We start from the raw sequence: 20,357 nt of genomic DNA, 5'->3' as shown, positions 1-20,357 counted from the left end.
ACATGTGGAAGCTTCTGGAGAGAACATTTTAACAAAAGAAAGTGAAAGGGTTCTGTTGGGCTGCTTTTAAAGATACTAAATTACTGGGTATAAGGAAGTCAGGGCTCCAAGACATAAGAAGATTTTAGTTTATATAAATAAACTCTTGGCGTAAAGCTTTGTAAGGAAGGTGTCCTGGCTCTGCTGCAAATCAACACTTGCTAGTGTCAGGAAATCCATAGGGGACACAGATGCACCTCCTGATGCTCTGAATGCAGGAGGAACAGGAAAGATTTGTTCAGCATTCAGGCTTAGTGAGAAGCAGGAAAGGGTCAGAAGTCAAGGAGCTGAACCCTCCTTCCTCATCTTCCTAGCTGGCACAAGGCAGGCCTGAGATTCCACATCTGGAAAGTGAAGAGATTTGGACTAGCAGCTGCCAGCAGTTCCCAGAAATGGTTAGATCATCAAATCACCTGGGAAATGCCTTTTAAAAATAACTATTCCAGGGCTTCCTCCAGATATTTACTCAGACATAAACCTCAAAACAGAGTTCCAAAATTGTATTCAATGATAGAACCCGAAGGAGAATGGTCCTGTTTACAGATATAAAAATGAACTATAAATTGGTATTCAGAGACCCCAGCCCAGATCTAAACAACTGGTGTATAGATATCACTGAGTTAAAATCTCATCTGCTCTAGGATTTTCAGGTACCCTCAACACAGAAACCCTTGAAAAATACAAAGGAGTTTCCTCCATATCCCCAAGAAATTCCTTTGGAATTGTACAGTCTTCTTTCTGTACCCACACATTCCACCTCAGAAAATTCATCCAACTTGGATCAAACTGGATCTGTGCTAAAGTTGTCTTTTTCCATTATTCAGGATGACAATATTCAGGATGAACATATTTTATCATATTTACATTATTTTTGGTATTACGAGTCATCTAAAGATGATTAAAATATTTGAGAGGAGGTAGGTTCTATGCAAGCACTGCGGCATTCTCTAAGAGACTTGTATATCCACAGAGCTTGGGATCTTCAGGGATCCTGAAACCAATACCATGAGGGAAAACCCCCTCTTCCTAGGGAAGAAACTTATTCCTAACTCTTTAAGTAATCAGTTATACTGACCTATAATCAAATGTCTTTTAATTTTTTTCAAATCTTTCAAATTGAGAAGTCCTAAATTATTACTGAAGATAGATAGATAGGTGGATGGATGGATAGATACCTAATAGTATTAGTGTGCCTATATATTTTTATATCTTTCTGTAATTATAACTATAAATTGTTGAAAACAATATGAAAATACTATACTAACCATTTTAGTTTTCATACTTATAAAACTGGGAAGTTAAGGAGTAGTCAAATGCTTGACCAGAGTAGATATAGAAAATTAACTTCCTGGGAAAATCAGCTGTGTGTAAAAAATAAAACAAACTTATGTAAACATTTGGCTTCCTAACTTTTAGATTTTGTGTATTTGGCAATGGAAAATTTCGGAGCAATGTAATTCAGGTCATTCACAAATCCCAGAAGTCTCATCTGAAAGAATCAGGTAATTGAAGCACCATTTGTTTATTCTAGTTTATAGGATCAAGGTAATTAATTCTACTTTCCATTTCCCCTCATGAATGTAATGTGACTCCTGATATGTTCTAAGTGAATGGATTAGAAGATCTGGCTGACATACATATCTCCTGCAAAGGGATTATTATTCTAGCAAACAGAAATTTATATACTCTGCAAGTGATGGTCTTGATGTCACTTTCAAATATTTGTTTTTTATTGTTTGTTGTTTGAAAGTCATTTACAGTCCTAATTAATTCATTCTCCAACAAGGGAAAGGTCAATGTTTCTAACCCCTCCTGGAATGAATTCATAAAAGAATGCAAAAAGCCACAATTGGCATTTAGTTAAATATTAAAATAAGTCAATATCAGAATTAAGTCTAGAACATGCCTTTTATTTTTTTATTAATTTTTATTTATTTTTTATTGTGAAAATACTGTACAGAGGGGTTACAATTACATGGGCAAGATAATGAGTACATTTCTTATCAAGCATTGTAGCCTCCTCCTTTGTTTCCCCTTCCCATCCCCTCCCATCTTCCCCCTGCCCCCCACCCAATGCTCCCCGCCCCCCCACCAAAGTTGTAATGTTCGTTTTCAACATAACGACTTGTACTTCTCATCATGCCTTTTAGATAAAATATCCACTAGGCAGTTCAAGCTACCCTTCTAAATCAGGCCCATTTATCATGATTTATAATTTACAAATTCCCATGTGCCTCCAACTGCTCAATCAGGCTGTACAAGATATCACAAACATCATCTTCTGATTCTCTGTGAAACTACAACTGCATTTCTTTGATATTTCATGAGCCTGAATCTTCCATTCATGAACATTCAAGAATTCATTTGTTCCTTTTATCACTAGGACACCAGCACATGGATTTTTTCCTAAAACCATTCCCAAGCCTCCATGAATAAAAACAGCCTTGTTGTTCTCTTGAATACTTTTTAGGAGAAAGAATGTCTGTCATTGAATCCCTATCATTTGTAATGCCCTTTCCAAAGGAAAGCCAGGGGGAAAAACAATGCTAGAACTATCTGTTCCCTCACATAACATACAAAAGAAAATGAGCTCAGAACAACACAGCTTTTCTTTGTTGTCCACTTTGGAGTTCCAGCTGCAGTGGCTTTTGATGCTAGACTTAGTCCTAATCTCAAGGGCTCTGAGGCGGCCGCCATTGGTGGGTGTCTCTAGCCAATGAGATTTCACACGTGCTGTTGGCTCTCTCTGCCATCACTATGGCTATCTCCTGAAACTTAGGGTGATTTTCTCTAGAAACTTTACTTCTTATTTACCCAGGTCCCTAACTCAGTGTTGTTAATGAGCTGCAAGATACAATGGAAGGTTGCAAGTCTTCAATTTGCAGTTTTCTACATTGTTTTCTTAGTCAAATTAATAAACTCACCAGAGCTTGAGAGTCCTCATCTAGAAGTTGGCGACTATATTTACTTTATAGAGCTGTTTTTTAATATAGAATTAATGATTTCATGAAACAATCTGTGGACTAAACATTTGTGCCTCTTTCAAAATTTGCTGAAATTCTGTCCCCCAGTTGATAATATTAAGAGATGGACTTTTGAGTATAGCTCTAATGAATCAGGTTAGTCCCTTATAAAAAGGATCATAGAAAGTACTCTTGGCCTCTTTCCATCCACAGCAAGAAGATCATCTTGACCTTGATCCTCCATTTTCCAGAACTGATTGAAATCCATGTTGGTGGAAGCTATCTAGTCTAAGACATTTTTGCTACAGCAGCCCCAGTGAATCAGGTTACTATTGTAGTAAAAACAACTGTCCACAATTACACGTGGCTCTGTAGATGTGAGGAATTATGAGATACTAGTTGCCTAAAGCAATTTCTCCAACAGGGACACCCCAACCTAAGGGTGTGAAAATAATCAACTGAACCACTGACAGCGAATATTAGCACTTCTATTCATAACATTCTCTAAACAAACAAGGGTTTTCAAGCACTTGTGATAGTTAAGATGTGAATTAAATTGATCCATTTTCTGCATGTGAAATAGATCTGCAGTGTGGCGCATAAGGTATCATGAGAGAAGCCTGTGAGTGCCACCACAGAGGTGTGACAATGACATCCTCACATGTCTGTGCACGTTTTTTCATATTGCAGTATGCTTCAGATAGAGTGTAACCCATGTGACATCCCCTTCACAATCCTCTGAAACCATAAATCTATTTATAACATGGCCAGAGGGATAGGGTGAGCAAATAATCTTGAAATAAGAAGATAATCCTGGATTATCTGGATAGATTCAACTAGGATCCTTGTAAATGAAGAAGAAAGCTCAAAAGAAAATAAGGCAATGGAAGCAGCAGCCAGAATGATGTAATTGCTGAAAGGGGTCATAGGCCAAGGAGTGCCCTCAACCCCGGGAACCAACAAGAAAACATATTGCCATATAGACTCTTCAAGCCTTAACCCTGCTCATACCTTGATACATCCCAATGAGCTCCATCTTGAACTTCTGATTGCCAATACTATAAGATAATAAATGTCTGTTCTCCCAAAGTCATTGGCTTTGAGATAATTTGTTATAGCAGCAACCAAAAACTAATACATCCTTAGTGAATGTATTTATGAATTTTACCACCCATTTCTAACTAAATTAATTATTACAGCATGGACACACTGCTTAACAAGTTTCCTGCATAAAAATGGTGACTGGAGGCAACTCCAATGATACAAGGAAAGTAAAGAGCAAAAACTCAAGAAAAGCAGACTTCCTAAATCCTCAGTGATAATCTGACATGGAATCCCACTGGTTTTCAATATAATCAATGAAAGAAATTTTTGTCTCATGGATGAATAAAAGCTAATAAAGTACTAACTTAAAATGTATTTCATGCTGGGCACTGGTTAGCTTGTGCCTATAATTGTAGCTATTCAAAAGGTTGAGATTTGAGGATCACAATTCAAAGCCAGCCTGGACATGAATGTCCATGAGACTCTTATCTCCAATAAACTACTCAGAAAAAACTGGAAGTAGTGCCATGGCTCAAATGGTAGAGTGTTAACCTTGAGAAATATGATCTCAGGGACGGTACCCAGGCCCTGAGTTCAAGCCACACACACACACACACACTCACACACACACACACACACACACACACACAAATGTTAAATATATAGTTAAATTCAATTTTGTTTTAATTTTATGAGGTTGGCCTCAGACTGGCCTTGAACTCACTATGTACTCCTGGGCAGTCCTCAAATGTCTGATCTTTCGGACACTATTCATTACCTTTTTGATTTATATTTACGTGCAGTTCTTAATAATAACTAAGATTTCATGTACTCTTAACCAAATTTTCGCCCAATGCTAATGTCTCATATAAATCACAACTAGGACAGTATTATCAGTTGACAATATTGACCTCATTCTAATTTCTCTGGTTTGATATGCCTTCATTTGTGTGTATTTTTCCTATGTGTGTGCATGTGTATCTACTTCAGCGTTCCACAATTTTAGCACGTATTCAGATTCATTTAGCCTAGTCAAGTAACAAAAATAATTCCATTATCCTGCCCATTTAGATACATCCACCTCCCTTTTCTTCCCTCCAACCCCCACCAACTTTTAGCAACCATTAATCTGCTTTCCATTCCTATAATTTTGTCATGTCAAGAACATCATATAAATGGAATCATTCAGCACATAACCTTTAGAGACTGTCATTTTTTTTCTTTCTTTCCACTCAGCATACTTCTCTTGGGATTCATCCAAGTTCTTGCATGTATTATTTTTCTATTACTGCCAAACCAAATTACCACAGATTTAGTCTGGTTACAGAGTGGCTCAACGGGGCTGTCTGCCTAGAATCTCTCAGGGCCTAAACCAAGGTCTGCATTCCTTTCTGAAGGTTCCAGTGATGAAATGGCTTCCAAGTTGATTGAGGTTGTTGGGTAAATGCACAGTCTTGAAGCACTAGGACAGAGGCCCCTATTTTCTGGCTGGTTGAGAACTGGGAATCATTCTCTGCTCCTGGAGTCTGTCTGTATCAATTTATGCTTACAAATAGAGTTCCACATGAACTTGAAATCCCTCTGACTTTGCCCTCAGCTTAGATCATATGGTCTTCTGACTCCCACTGAAGAAAATTCTCTACTTTTAAGAGTTCATGTGAGTGACAGATGAAAATATTTGGAAGTTAAGATGAGTAATAATTTATATTCTACAAGCTGATTTAAATAAATCAGTGTGATTAGATTATACTCACCCGGTTAATCTAGAATAATCTTCACCAGTTGAAGAGCCATACTCTTACTAACACTTGCAAGGAACCTTGTGCTATATAATGCAATGTATTTGTAAGCTAGGAGTATCCCTTTTGGGAGGGAAGGGTCTTAATATGTGTACTACATTGTATGTTCAATACTGTACTGCACAGTTTGTTCCTTTCCAGTGCTCACTCAGTGATATTCCATGGTATGGAGGTAGTATGAATTCCTTAACCTTTAACCTACTGCAGGTTATTAGAAAATTTTGCAATCAGGGATTCTATGAATAAAGATACCACAAATATCTTAATATATAATTTGATATGATCATATTGAATTCTTCTGGGACAAATACATACAAGTGCTCTCACTGAGTTATATGTCAAGTACATGTTCAATTTTCTGAGAAACTGCCAAGTCATTTTCTTTTTTAAGACCAAGTCTTAACTATATAGCCTAAGTCGGCCTCAAATTTGCCTGCCTCAGCTTCCTGAATGCTGGGATTATATACATGCACTACAATGACCTTGCTAGATCTTTTTCCAGAGTGGTTGTGCCGTTCTTAATAACCAGCAGTAATGTAGTTACTCTCCATCAACCAGAAGGTTGATATTTTATTTTTAGCCAACTCACTACTTATACAATAGCAACTCATTAAGATTTTCATTTACATTTCCTCAATGACTAATGATAACAGACTGTTTTTCCCTGTACTTTCCCATGTACTCTTCAGTAAAAGTTCTATTCAAATTTTTGGCTGACTTCTAAAGAAAAGTGCTTAGCTGAGTTGAATGTTGAATGTCTTACATATTTTGAATTCAAATCCTTGTTGTCTGTCTCTACTCTTATAGACTGGGATTTTTAAAGTCATGACAAAAAGTTGTCTATTTTTTCTTAGAAGTCTTGCAGTGTGCTGTTTTACATTAAATCCATGATCTATTTTGAGATAATTTTTGTACCAGATATGAAGTTTAGGTGGAAGTTGTTTGCTTTTTCATCCCCCTACTCTCTTTTCCATCCACCATCATCAAGCTGCTCTCGCACCCTTATAAACAATCAGTTGGACATGTTGATGTGTGCCTACTGCAGCCTTCCATTTACCTGTGTGTCTTTCTCTCCACTATTAGCACATTGTTGGTAAATATTTAATAATAATGTTTGGAAAGGTGATTCCTCCAAATGTATTATGCTTTTCCAAAACTGTGCCTTTCCAAACCATCTGTGGTTTGTTTTGAGTTAATTTTGGTGGAAGTTTAGGTGGAAGTTTTATTTTTTTAATTACGCTGAAATTGTTGTGGGGAGTCTAGGAAATATGTATTTTTTGTTGCTTTTATGTCCCTCCTCCATGGTATAACCCCTGTTTTCATTGTATTTGATGTTGGTATAATTTGGGGAAGGGAAGGGAAAAAACAAATTGTTTTAAATAGGGATACAGGTGGACCCATTGCAACAATGAAATGTACAAGATGCTATGTTCAAAAACGAACTTTGGTGGGGGGAGATGGGAAGGCAGGGCTGGTAAGGGAAAACAAAGGAGGAGGCAACAATGCTTGATAAGAAATGTACTCATTACCTTGATCATGTAAGTATAACCCCTCTGTATGGTATTTTTGCAATAAAAAAACTTATTAATTAAAAAAAAGTATTCAAGTGATTCTGTTCTCAATCAAGTAAGACACCAGGGTCCAATTACTATATTGTTGTTTTTTTTTTTTTGTCGGTCGGGGGGCTTGAACTCTGGGCCTGGACGTTGTCCCTCAGCTGTTCAACTCAAGGCGAGCGATCTACCACTTGAGCTACAGCGCCACAGCAGGGTCCATTTACAAAGCAAAAGAATTCTTTGAAAGAAGGAAGGAATGAAGGAAGGAAGGAAGGAAGGAAAAAAGAAAGAAACAAAGAAAGGGAAAGAAAGAAAGAAGGAAAGAAGGAAGGAAGGAAGGAAAATATAAAGAAACAAAGAAAGGGAAAGAAAGAAAGAAGAAGGAAAGAAGGAAGGAATGAAGGAAGGGAAGAAAGAAAGAAGAAAGAAAGAAAGAAAGAAGCAGAGAGGAAGGAAAGAAGAAAGAAAGGAAGGAAGGAAGGAGTCACATCCTCCAATTCTGTATTTTTACCATCCTCTAGTGTGGGGAGGGACTGATGTCTGTCCCTGCTCTCCAATAAGCTGATGGTTTATATTCATTAAGAATTATTTGATAACTTTCTATTTCTGAAGAATTCTTCCCTCTTGTTGTCTGTTACATAGCTATATGGAATCAATGGCTATGACCTGCAGCCACAGAAGAAAGAATATGTTCCCTTGTCTACCCAGGCCAAATATCATCAAAAAGAATTTTCAAAGAAATTCTGCATTAATTCAACAAGTGCTTATTTTCTGACATGTGCAATTCACATGCTGTGATCCTGCTACATTGCTGCTACATTGCATGGCCCAGTGATAACACACCATCAAGAAAGAAACACATGCATAGGAGTTGTTAGTAGAAGGCTGGAGAAGGATAGAGCCTTAAACACATGCAGAAGGACTGTTTTAATCAGGAAACATTTGGACTCAAATGATAGAAATTCTCTAATCATATCAGAAATTGATGATTTAATATATAGGTGTAACCAACTAAAGGTATCTGGAAACCCAAAAGGTAGGAAGTAGAGGTACTGGTGTTTTGTTCTTTATCTTCCTAAAGCAACATGACCTTTCTCACTTGCTTATTTAGCAAATTTTTTTTCATTCTCTGTAGTCTGATTCTTATGATTATGACTATAGTTATTAACTCTCCTTGCAAATAACATGAAGGCTCCACATTAACACTGCGACAGAGTTTATCTCTTTTCCCATTTACAGTATCCTACTAAAAACCAAATCTCAGTTATGAACTGAGCTAATGTAATTTGGCTAATGCATCTTATAGGTTACAAATAAAGTTGATTTCAAGGGATAATTTTATGCTGATTAGAAGGTTCCCAGGAAATAGAAATTAACTGAAACTGAGCACAGTTCCTGGAGGGAGTGCTGAAAAGCTCCGAATGGACAAATTCAGACAGGTGGGAGTGGGGAGGGGATTGCAAGTGAGGAGTTGAGGAAGAGAGGCAGATTACAATGGATGGGGAACATCACGCTCAGGGACAGTTTTGATCAGGTGACTTCCTTGATGTAAACTTAACATTAAGAATGCTGTCCCTCAAGCTGAGCGCTCACTGGATGCCACTCTTTTTACCCTAGATGCTCAGGAGACTGAGATCTGGAGATGGCAGTTTGAATAGCTAGCCAGGGTAAGAAACTTTGTGAAACTCTTATCTTCAATTAATCAACAAAAAGCTGGGAGTGAAGCTGTGGCTCAAGTAGTAGAGCCTTAAGGAAAAAAGCTTAGGGACAATGCTTAGACCCTGAGATCAAACCCCAGTATTCACACAAAAATAAAATAAGATAAATTATATACATAAATAATAAATAAGTTGGTTGCTGGTGGCTCACACCTGTAATCTTAGCTACTCAGGAGGCTGAGATCTGAGGATCATGGTTTGAAGCCAGTCAGGGCAAGAAAGTCCACAAGATTCTTATCTGCAATAAATTACTCACATAAAGCCAGAAGTGGTCCTGTGGCTCAAATGGTAGAGTTCTAGCCTTGAGCCCAAAAAGCTCAGGGATGGCACCCAGGCCCAGAGTTCAAGTCCCGGAACCAGCAATAACTAAATAAGAAGGTGATCCCTTTTAGAGGCTAGTCCAGGCAAAACAAGTCCATGAGATTCAGTATTAACCAATCATTGGGTGTGGTGACCCAGGGTGGTTACACAATTATCACTACAGAGAGGGATAATGTCTGGGGAAAGTGATCTGTGCCTGTTATCCCCAGCAGCATGGGGAAGCCCAAGTATGAGGATCACAGTCCAGAACAGCCCAGGCATAAAACTTCAAAACTAAGTAGTACAAAAGTGGGCTAGAGATGTGGTTAATGAGATAGGTTGCCTGTCTTCCAACTAGGAGGTCCCACATGAAAATTCTGCTCCTCACCCAGGGATAATTGTATTTATTCCAAGTACATTCTTCATAGGACTAAAGTATGATTTTTGTGTGTAGTTCTATTGCAGTCTTTCTCTTTTGTCTTCTTGTTATAACTATCTTCTTCTGGGTTCCCTCTGAGTCTTGTTTGATCAACACATATTTAAAACCTTAATTTCACATAAAAATGAAAACATTTAATTTATATAACTTTTCTAAAAATGCTCAATATTCCAATGGCCTCTAAGATGTACCAAACCACAAAAATAACCCAAGCCCTTTGATTCGCCCTCTTTTCTTTCAATAAGAGAGCTGGACGCCAGTGACTCACACCTATAATCCTAGCTACACAGGAAGCTGAGATCTGAGGATTGACACTCAAATCTAGCCCAAGCAGGAAAGTCTATGAGACTCGTTTCTCCAGCTAACCACAAAAAAGCTGGTGGTGAAGCTATAGCTCAAGTGATAGAGTGCTTACCTTGAGCACAAAAGCTTAGGGATAGCCTCCCCCCTCTTTTCAAATTCTTATGAATGAATTTAATAAAATATGGTAGGAATTATTGCTAACTTTATCAAGGATAACTATTGACTCCTCTTAGAAAATGGTTCAATGATGTTTGCTTGGGTCCAGCCTCATTTTAGCTTCTCAATCAATCTGAGCTTGTGTTTTAACAAGTTAGCTATCTGATCCTATTAATTACTATTTCCTTAGTTCCATTACATTTTGAATACACATTTAGAGAAATATATATGTATATATTATTGTCATTATAGAGGTGATACCCAGAGGGGTTACAGTTACATAAGTCAGGTAAAGAGTACATTTCCTTTTGAACACTTAAGGACAGCTCTTTTAGATGTTACTGGAGTTTGAACTAGGGCAGAGTTGTACTGCTTGTCATTTTTGGACTGGTTATTTTTGAGATAGGGTCTCACAGTTGCCTATTTTAGACTTCCCATCATAACTAGGTCAACAGGCACTCACTACTGGCTTCAAGCAAGCATTCTCCCAATCTCAGTCTCCCCAAGTAGCACCTGGATAATGGGCCCTTTCTTGGCTTGTATATGTCATCAGTGTATTTTCCTTTTAGAAGTCTGGGTTAAAGGTGAAGGATTGGGTTGGTGTAGGATGTTATTATTCTATTACTTTAGACAAATCAGAGTACCGTAAGTGGAAGGAGAGCAGGAATGACTCTCCTGTCTGAGTCCCTGAAGCTAAAGGAACATGCCCAATGTGGCACTGATTTCTGAAAGTGTGGTTGAAGATGTCTGAAGGTCTAAGTGGGTGGTTGCTCTGATTTCTGTCTCCCTGCATAAGGCATAAACAATAAAAGTTAACTGATTCTTGGGTAAAATGCCATTCTTCCTTCTTGACAGATCCCTAGGGGTTACTGTCTTTAATAATTCAAGAAATCAATGACAGCTTACAAAATAATTGGTACTTGTGAAATTTTAACTTACAAACAAGAATTTGAATTTGAGCAGAAAAAGCAGAGATACTTTCCAATGATAGGATTACATTTTAGGGTTCCACTAGAGATTGCAGTTTCTTCAGTAAATTTTCTGGCTTTGGCTCAAATCTATCATTGAACTGACTTTTACCTCAACTGGCACTTTATGAATAATTCACACTTATGGAAGTATGAGGTCCATGAAAAAATTATTATTTCTGCTACTGAATTGAATAGTAGAGATACTTGTCATCTCACAACATTAATTTTTGATGTCTTACTTCTTGGATAACAGAAAATAAAGCCAAGGAAATAAAGTATGGAAAGGACAATAAATATCTCTTCTTTTATACTTTGGAATTGGACAACTCTACTTTTTTCTCACATATAAATATGTCTCTGAGAGGGAGGAAATTGTGCTACCAAAGGTTTTCAGGTTACAAAATGGTAAGAGTCAATCCAAATGCCATAGATATTTTGACATTAAGCAAGTTCAATACTAAACAGATTAAACTTTCCCTAAACTAAACTTGGTATTTTATTTTATTTTATTTTTGTGTCAGGCTTGGGGCTTCATCTGAGGACCTAGGTACTGACCTTGAGCTTTTTTGCTCAAGGATAGAATTCTACCACTTGAGCCACAGCTCCATTTCTGGCTTTTTGGTAGTTAATTGAAGATGAGAGTATCACAGACTTCCCTGCCTAGGCTGGCTTCAAACTGCAATCCTTGGATCTCAGCCTCCTGAATAGCCCTTGGTGCCCAGTCAGATGATTTAGAGCTTAATTACAGGAATATTTTCCAGCATTCAGCCCTAAAAATAAATTCAGGTCAACATAATAGCCTACAAGAATTGTACTTTTCAAAATAAATCCACTCACTTTTAGGGATGATGAACAAGAAGAGATATGCCAACACTTCCTGTTCCCCCCCACACACACAGTTTTGCAATAATTGATCTGCTGAAGTTTTGTAAAAATCATTATTAGTATATTTTTCTTCTTTTTGTTCTTATTATATTCCTTATAACTACAAGATAGACCCAATAAATCGGTGAGAATAGATTCCAGCCTATGCTAGCCACAGAAAACTACTTGCAAAGGAATTTGAGGGACTTTCCAGACTTAATGAATTCAAACCAGGAACTTTTGAATTTACATAAAAAATGGCATAGTGCGCTTATGCATGCACACTCACACACTCACACACATGCACATGCACACAAGCACACACACACACACACACACACACAAAACCAGCCACTGAATAGGATTTTTATTTGTTTGATTCATGAAATGTAATTGTTTTTCTTTCATTGTTTCAACTGTTCTTAAAATAAAAAGCATAGACAATCTGTGTTTTATAGGGGAAGGGTAAAAAGTATAGCCATCTGTGTTCTTTAATCAAATCAGTCATAAAGGGGTCTGGGAAAGTGGCTCAGTGTAGAATACTTGCCTCACATGCGTGAGTCCCTGGATTTGATTCCTCATCACCACATGCACAGAAGTGGAACTGTGGCTTAAGTGGTAGAGCATTAGCCTTGAGCTGAAGAACTGAGGGACAGAGCCCAAGCCCAGAGTTCAAGTCCCAGGAATGACAAACAAATAAATAAATCAGTCATAAAATGGATTCTTTAACCTTTAACCTTTAGTTGTTTATAAATACATTATTATTTTTTCTATAGCATTTGAAATGATTAATCTTTGCAGCTATCACCAAGAAATTCCTTCCTTAAAAATTAATTTTCAACTGGGCACTGGTAGCTCATGCCTGCAATCCTAGCTACTCAAGAGGCTGAGTTCTGAGTATCCTGGCTCAAAGCCAGGCAGGGCACAAAAGTCTGGGAGACTCTTATCTCCAATTAACCACTAGAAAACCGGAAGTAGTGCTGTGGCTCAAGTGGTAGAGCACTCACCTTGAGCTGAAGAGCTCAGGGACAGCCTCTAAATTTTAAGTAAATTCCATTCTAACAAGTATAGCAGAGAAGCTGGTTGAAGTGTTCACTCCTCTCTCCAAAATAGTTTTCTCAAACTTCTCACTGTGCTTTTAAAAATGAATATCCTATGAAATTAAGAAAATTGAAGGGAGGAAGAGTTGGGTTGGGAGGGATGGGGATAGAATGATGAAAGGGTAAAAGGGGTTAGATCAACCAAAATACATTGTATTCATACACTGATTTGTTGAATGATAACTCCTTTGTACAACTATTTAAAAATAATAAAAAATATTTTTATTGTGAAAATACTGTACAAAGGGATTACAATTACATGGGCAAGATAATGAGTACATTTCTTATCAAGCATTGTTGCCTCCTCCTTAGTTTCTCCTTCCCATCCCTTCCCATCCTCCCCCCCACCCCCCACCCAATCCCCCCTGTATCCCTATTTAAATGATTTGTTTTTCCCCTTCCCCTAGACAAATTATGCCGACATCAAATACAGTGAAAGCAGGGTTATACTGTGGGGGAGGGACATACAAAGCAACAAAGAAATAATCTTATAAATGTGTTAGAAACAATCACATGAAAGAAAAAAAAATTTGAATACATATCCTAGGGTTCATTTCCTTAACATCAACTTATCTGAGGTCTTGTTGGCACAGGCTGAAATTTTCTTAATAGAGACTCAGAAACACAACAAAGAAAGGTTGGACAAATGGGATTGCATGAAATTGCAGAGCTTCTGCATGGCAAAAGACATAGTTAGCAAGATCGATAAAAAGCCCACAGATTGGGAGAAGATCTTCAATAGCCATACAACGGACAAGGGTCTCATATCGAAAATATACCTGGAACTCAAAAAATTAAATCCCCCAACAATAAATCTTCAAAGAAACAACTGCCCAATAAATAAGTGGGCTAAAGACTTAAAGAGAAACTTCTCTGAAGAGGAAAGAAGGATGGCCAATAGACAGAAGAGGAAATGCTCAACCTCTCTAGCCATAAAAGAAATGCAAATCAAAACAACATTGAGATACCACCTCATTCCAGTTAGAATGGCTAAAATCAAGAACTCTAATAACAAAATATTTTTTTAAATTCTGGCTGAGTCCTGAGGATGATTCACAGCCAGGCTGGACAGAAAAGTCTATCAGACTCTTCTTATCTCCAATTAACCACCAAAAAGATAAAACAAAAGACCAAAAATCTGTGGTTCAAGTGGTAGAGCACTTTCCTTCAGCAGGAAGCTCAGGACAGTGCTCAAGCCACCTGAGCTTAAGCCCCAGGACAAACACCAAAACAATAACAACAACAAACACCCTAAACTTGATTAGACCATGTATGGCACAATACAAGAAGATTCCTTCTTGTATCAGTGACCATATTGGGTTCACCATTCTCTTTCTTTCTAGAAGTTCTAAAGCAACGCATTTCTATTCTGGAGACACAGATTCATTATCTTGAAATGAGTAGAAGAGATATATCAGCATCCTAATTTTCAGTTGGCAAGCTGGGACAAAGAAAACCAGTCTATTAGCTACATTTCTGCTGAAGCAAAAGAAAGGAAAAAAAAAGGAAGAGGCAATTTTCCAGATAATTGGTGTAAAACTACTTGATGTTTTGAATAATCTGAGAATGTTTCAATACCTAGTATTTGCAGTCCCTATTTTTATTTTAGGGACACCAAGAGATTAGAAGATTGAGCACACTAATTTTATAACTCCATGTTTCAATTACCAGAGATCCTTAAACTCTTGTAGGATATAAAATCTAATCAGTGGTAATGTCTTTACCTGAATATAAATTCTGTTCTTCCTGCAATCTGAAAGTAAAGCAGTAATGTTTTGCTAGAAAGAGCATTTTTTGTAAGAATAAGCGCTGCTCTGGGAGTTTGCATTTCTACCTCACTTTCCTTTATGGAACTGAGAGAGAGAACACCCTCTTCTCTGGAAAAATAAATTAATTGTGAACTGAACTACATGACATCGCTGAATAGGTATGTCTGACTCTTCCAATCAGTAGTCTCCAACTTAAATAAAGGGAACTTCAGAAGCGATATGTGCACTTTGCTTCCTAAATAAAGAAATAAAGGTGGATAAGGAACCAATCATAGACCTCAAAATAAGAACCAAAAACTATAAAAACTTTTGTAGATAACTGTGTGTTAGGCATTGATTTCTTCTTACAACATTAAACTTGATTTTTAAAAAGTAAAGAAAATGCTATATAACTTGGACTTCTTCCAAGTTAATTTTTTTTTTAGCTGCAGAGATAGTCTGTAAACTTAACTACTTGTAAGGCAGTGATCACAGAATCGCAGTTTTAGTCTAACCACAGCACATGAAAACATAAAAATCCCACTGGAAAAGGTAGATACACAACCCTGTTAATATACTAAAAGCCACAATATTGTAGAATTCAACATAGCAAACTTTTAGTATATAAAATATAATAAAGCAGTTATTTAAAAAAAAATGAATGAGGATTCAGTTTGGCTGGGAAGGGAATCTCTAGTCAATCCACATATGTGACAAAAAACAGATGAGACACAATTCCTTACAGGTTACATGGCTCCAAGAGACCTTACCATGACTTTTTACTAAGTATTCTGTTATCTTCCACTGTGTACCTCCATTGGCTGTATCCTAGCATATTCAAAGTATATAAGAAAAGACTCACTGTTTAAATATCAGGGAGTATCAGCAACACTTAGTGAAGACATGAAAAGTCTGTTGCAAGTTTTAGCCTATGATCTTTGCACACAATGATATTTCAAATTAAGTTAAAGCAGAGAAACTGAGAAAGTCAGTCATCTCAAAGCAAAATGCTCAGATGGGGAAATTAGCTTATCCATGATTTTATATTTGACTTTGAAATAAAAGTCATATCTAAAACTCATAAATTGAAACTCCTTTGTACAACTACTTTAAAGATAATAATTTTAACAAAATTAAAATCACATCCATAAAAAATATAACATTAGTTGAAAAAGGAGTCATGAATATTGTGTGTATGTGTGTATGTGGTGTGTGTGTGTGCCAGTCCTAGGGCTTGAATTCAGGACCTGGGCACTGTCCCTGATCTTTTGTGCTCAAGCTTAGCACTCTACAACTTGAGCTGGAGCTCCATTGCTGGCTTTTTAGTGATTAACAGTCTGTCAAACTTTCCTGCTGAGGCTGGCTTTGAATTGTGACCCTCAGATCTCTCAGCCTGCTTAGTAGCTAGGATTATAGGCGTGAGTCTCCAACACCTGGCTAAGATTCATGAATATTTTTACTTAAAATATAGACTCTCACTGATAAACTTAAATGAGAATTTGGAGCAAGGAGGATTCTCTAATTTTGCTGGTAGAAGTGGCTAATGGGCCTGATTCTTTGGAAATCAGTTGGCTGCTTCTTAGGAACTTACATGTGCATGTACCGTATGACCTAGCAGTCTTAGTCCTAAGTATTTGCCCTCAAGAAAATGAAAACATATTTATACAATAATTTTTGGTAGGGCTGGGAAGGTGGCTCATTGCATGCATGAGGCCCTGGGTTCAATTCCCCAGTACCACATAAGCAAAAAGAAAAAAGCCGGAAGTGGTGCTGTGGCTCAAGTGGTAGAGCGCTAGCCTTGAGCTGAAGAGCTGAGGGACAGCGCCCAGGCCCAGAGTTCAGGCCCCACGACCAGACCCCTCCAAAAAATAATAATGATTTTTGGTAAATGTTTTTGGTGTTATTGGTAGTCACCTAAAACTCCAAATCGCACAAATGTCCCTCAGTTGCAGAATGGATAAGGCTATAGGGGTACATTTCTATAATGAAGTACTTCTTGCCTATAAAAAGAGATTAATTACTGATTGGCAAAATAACATGGAATAATATTTAATGGGTTTGAACTCAGAGATCTGTGCTTGCTAGGCAGACAATCAACAGCTTGAGCCATGGCTACTATTTGAAGATAATAACAACAAAAAGTCAACAAACAAAATATATACAGGTAGCCAGACTCAAAGGACAACATACTTTTTGATACAATTTATGTTTTAAAAGGCAAGACTACAGGTACAGAAGAAGCATCAAAAGTCGGTAGGTGTGGGAAGAGGAGAAAGTTTACTACAAAAGGCAAAGGGCATTGGAAAGAGCGATAGTTAAGTTTTACTGTGAAAGTAGTGATTACGTATGTTTCTTAACTACTCAAAACAGAAAGATGACTTCCTGAACTGCTACCTGCCTGAGTTTCATCCACCTCAGATTGAAACACAACTGTTGGAAAATGAAGAGAAGATTTTGGCAGGGACTAGTCTTTCTATCTTCTGGTCTACATGGAAAAAATAAATTAAAAGGTGACTTGTAGCCAGTACTGGCACTTCACACTTATAATCCTAGCTATGCAGGAAGTTAAATCCAGAGTATCAAATTTCAAAGCTGGCTTTGGCAAAAGGGAAAAAAAGTCCATGAGACTCCATCTCCAAATAATCAGCGAATAGTTGGGCTTGAGTTGTGTCACAGGTAGTAGAATGCCAGTTGTAAGAAAACCAAATAAAAGAATGAGGTCTGAGTTCAAGCCCCAGTACCAGAAAAATAGGCAGAGGGATATGCGGGGATTTATGTGTGAATTACACCTCTGAAAAAAAATGAAAAAAAGAAGACTTCTTTAAGGTACATATTCAATTTGGAAGATCACAATAGTTAAATATGTGGGTGGATTTGGCACAAAGATTACTTCAGTGATGTCATGTCTTTTTAATCAATTACAGTACTGAAAATCAAAATCTTTGAGATTTTTGAAAGCACGTTTTATTTAATATGTAAATATCATATATCTATATTATGTATAATACACAGAGATATATGTGTGTGTATATATACAAAATGTCTAGGTCATTCTAAATGAATTGTCTGAAACTGTTTCAGATAAAGAATAATTTTGATTGAATTGAGGTTAAAAATGATTTATTGGAATTTTCCTTTGACAGAGCATAATTATTATACTTAACTAGAAAAAGAGTCATTCATATAACTGTGGCAAGTAAATTATCTGGAGATTTTAGTTTAATTCTTGTCCCTATTAAAGTTCTGTAAGTCTCTGCAAACATAGAAACTTTCTAGTGATGTTTCCAGAGGATGGAACAGACACTGTAGAAATGTTTAGGCCTGCAGTGATGTTGGCAAGAATTTCATCAATTCAGACAACAGATGGCATGTGATATTTATGAGCCCCGTTGCCTAGTGCTTACAGAGTGACTCATGACCTGGTGGCTGTTTATTGAAGAGGAGGGAATGGCAAAATCTTGTTTAAAATGCTGCTTGCCATGCTGCACAACGATGACAAATCTTCAACCTTGCCTTTGTCTGTCTCTTTTCTAGTTTTATTACTAGGCAAAGTTTAGTTTTCATCGTTCATGTTATTGGCTACATCTATTTTTTTTAGATTTGATATTGAGTGTCAAATGTTTATTTCAAAAGCAAAGCAACTTCCAGGTGCTTGCAGGAATAGGGTTTGACCTTTTTCATATGTAAAAATGAGTGTATCCAGCTTACATGGATAAATACATTGAATTGGCTGATACATTACACATGGATTAGGGTAAACCAGACAGCTGGGCTTCCTTCCCTCAATCAGAAAATGAAAATAAAGTAGAGGGAACATAAAGAAGCACTTAATTCTATTAATAGATATTGAATGACAATTGGAAGCAGGGAAGGAAGTGGAGGATGGAATGGGTTAAAGCAATCCTTAAAGTCCATCGGCCAGTTATTATCTACAATTGATGTAATTCAAATTTATAACTACAGATGGTTACAAATGAAAGTTCTTTGGTAGTTCATCAGGCATTACTGTAAATACATTTTTATTTCAGTACTGGGGCCTAGACTTAGGGCACTGTTCCTTTGTTTTTGTGCTCAAGACTAGTACATTATTACTTGAGCCACAGCTTCACTTCTGGCTCTTTGGGTAATATTTTGGAGATAAGAATCTCATTAAGTTTTCTACCTGGGCTGGCTTTAAACCATGATAGCCAGATCTCAGCCTCCTGAGTAGCTAGAATTATAGGCATGAGTTACTGATGACTGGGCATATGTATTTTAATATTGATATATTATTTCCACATTTACATTTTTATTTGGCTGGGGATTGAACCCAGGGTTTTATGTACTCTAAGGAAACGTTTTACCATTGAGCTACACCCCTTGCTTTACCAAGATTTTTATAAAGTCCTTTCCAGACTTAAATGCAAGTTTGTATTATAAGAGGAAAGGAATCCTCAGATCTAAAGTTTATTCCTTTGGAGGAAAAGCATTCAAATGAGGAGCAAAGGTAATGGGCCTAATGTCTTAGACTGAAAATTGGGCATAGGTCTTTGGAGCATAAGTTCCTATTACCAAAGAGGCTGGATATTTTATTTAAAAAGACAGTTGAAGACATTCTTCAGAATCCAGCACCCTTTCATGTATCTTCTCACCCCATGATCTGAGATCAGTTACAGTCTGTAGAGAAATTCTTGAAGCCTGTTGTGAAAAGCAGCATTGGGGGAAAAAGGTGGCCATTTTTGCCAACAGTAAAGATGCCCAGATATTTCATATTAAGGAAAAACAAAACTCTGAATAGCAGGAAACATCAAGGGTTTTTTTGTTTTTGGTAGTGGTGGTTTTTTGTGTTTTGCTATACCCATGCTACCCATGTCACTGTAGCATCTTTATGGAAAAAGTCTAAAGTTGCTACTAGAACATATTCAGCTTAGACTCTGCTTGATTTTACCCAATTTCTAAGTTCTGTATTTGAAAGTATGTAAGTCTCCAAACTCAAATTTAAATGAAGGGAGCATGAGCCCATAGTAGAGCATGTGTTATTTTAGTTATTCTTAGAACACTATATTTATTTACTGAGATGTTACCTTCCCATGATAGAAAATGGCATTCAGACATAGGTCCCATGGTTTCCCTTGTTTGCAATGCCTAATACATGTCTAGGACAAGCAGAGAAGTTCAAAGTTATGTACATATGACCACATGAGATTATGTTAAGCAAAATGAACCCCAAGACAAGGACACAGTAGTTTTTTCTTTCTTGCTATTTTTTAAAATGTACTTATAATACACTATGCAATTCTTTTTGTTTCTTTTGTACATTTTCCCACCACAGTATAACTCCTGTTTTCACTGGATTTGATGCCTGTTTTCTGCATTTT

Source organism: Dipodomys ordii, unplaced genomic scaffold, assembly GCF_000151885.1.
Source record: "Dipodomys ordii isolate 6190 unplaced genomic scaffold, Dord_2.0 Scaffold102, whole genome shotgun sequence".
Taxonomy (NCBI): domain Eukaryota; kingdom Metazoa; phylum Chordata; class Mammalia; order Rodentia; family Heteromyidae; genus Dipodomys; species Dipodomys ordii.
The sequence above is the reverse complement of the archived record's forward strand: the minus strand, read 5'-3'. Positions refer to the sequence as shown.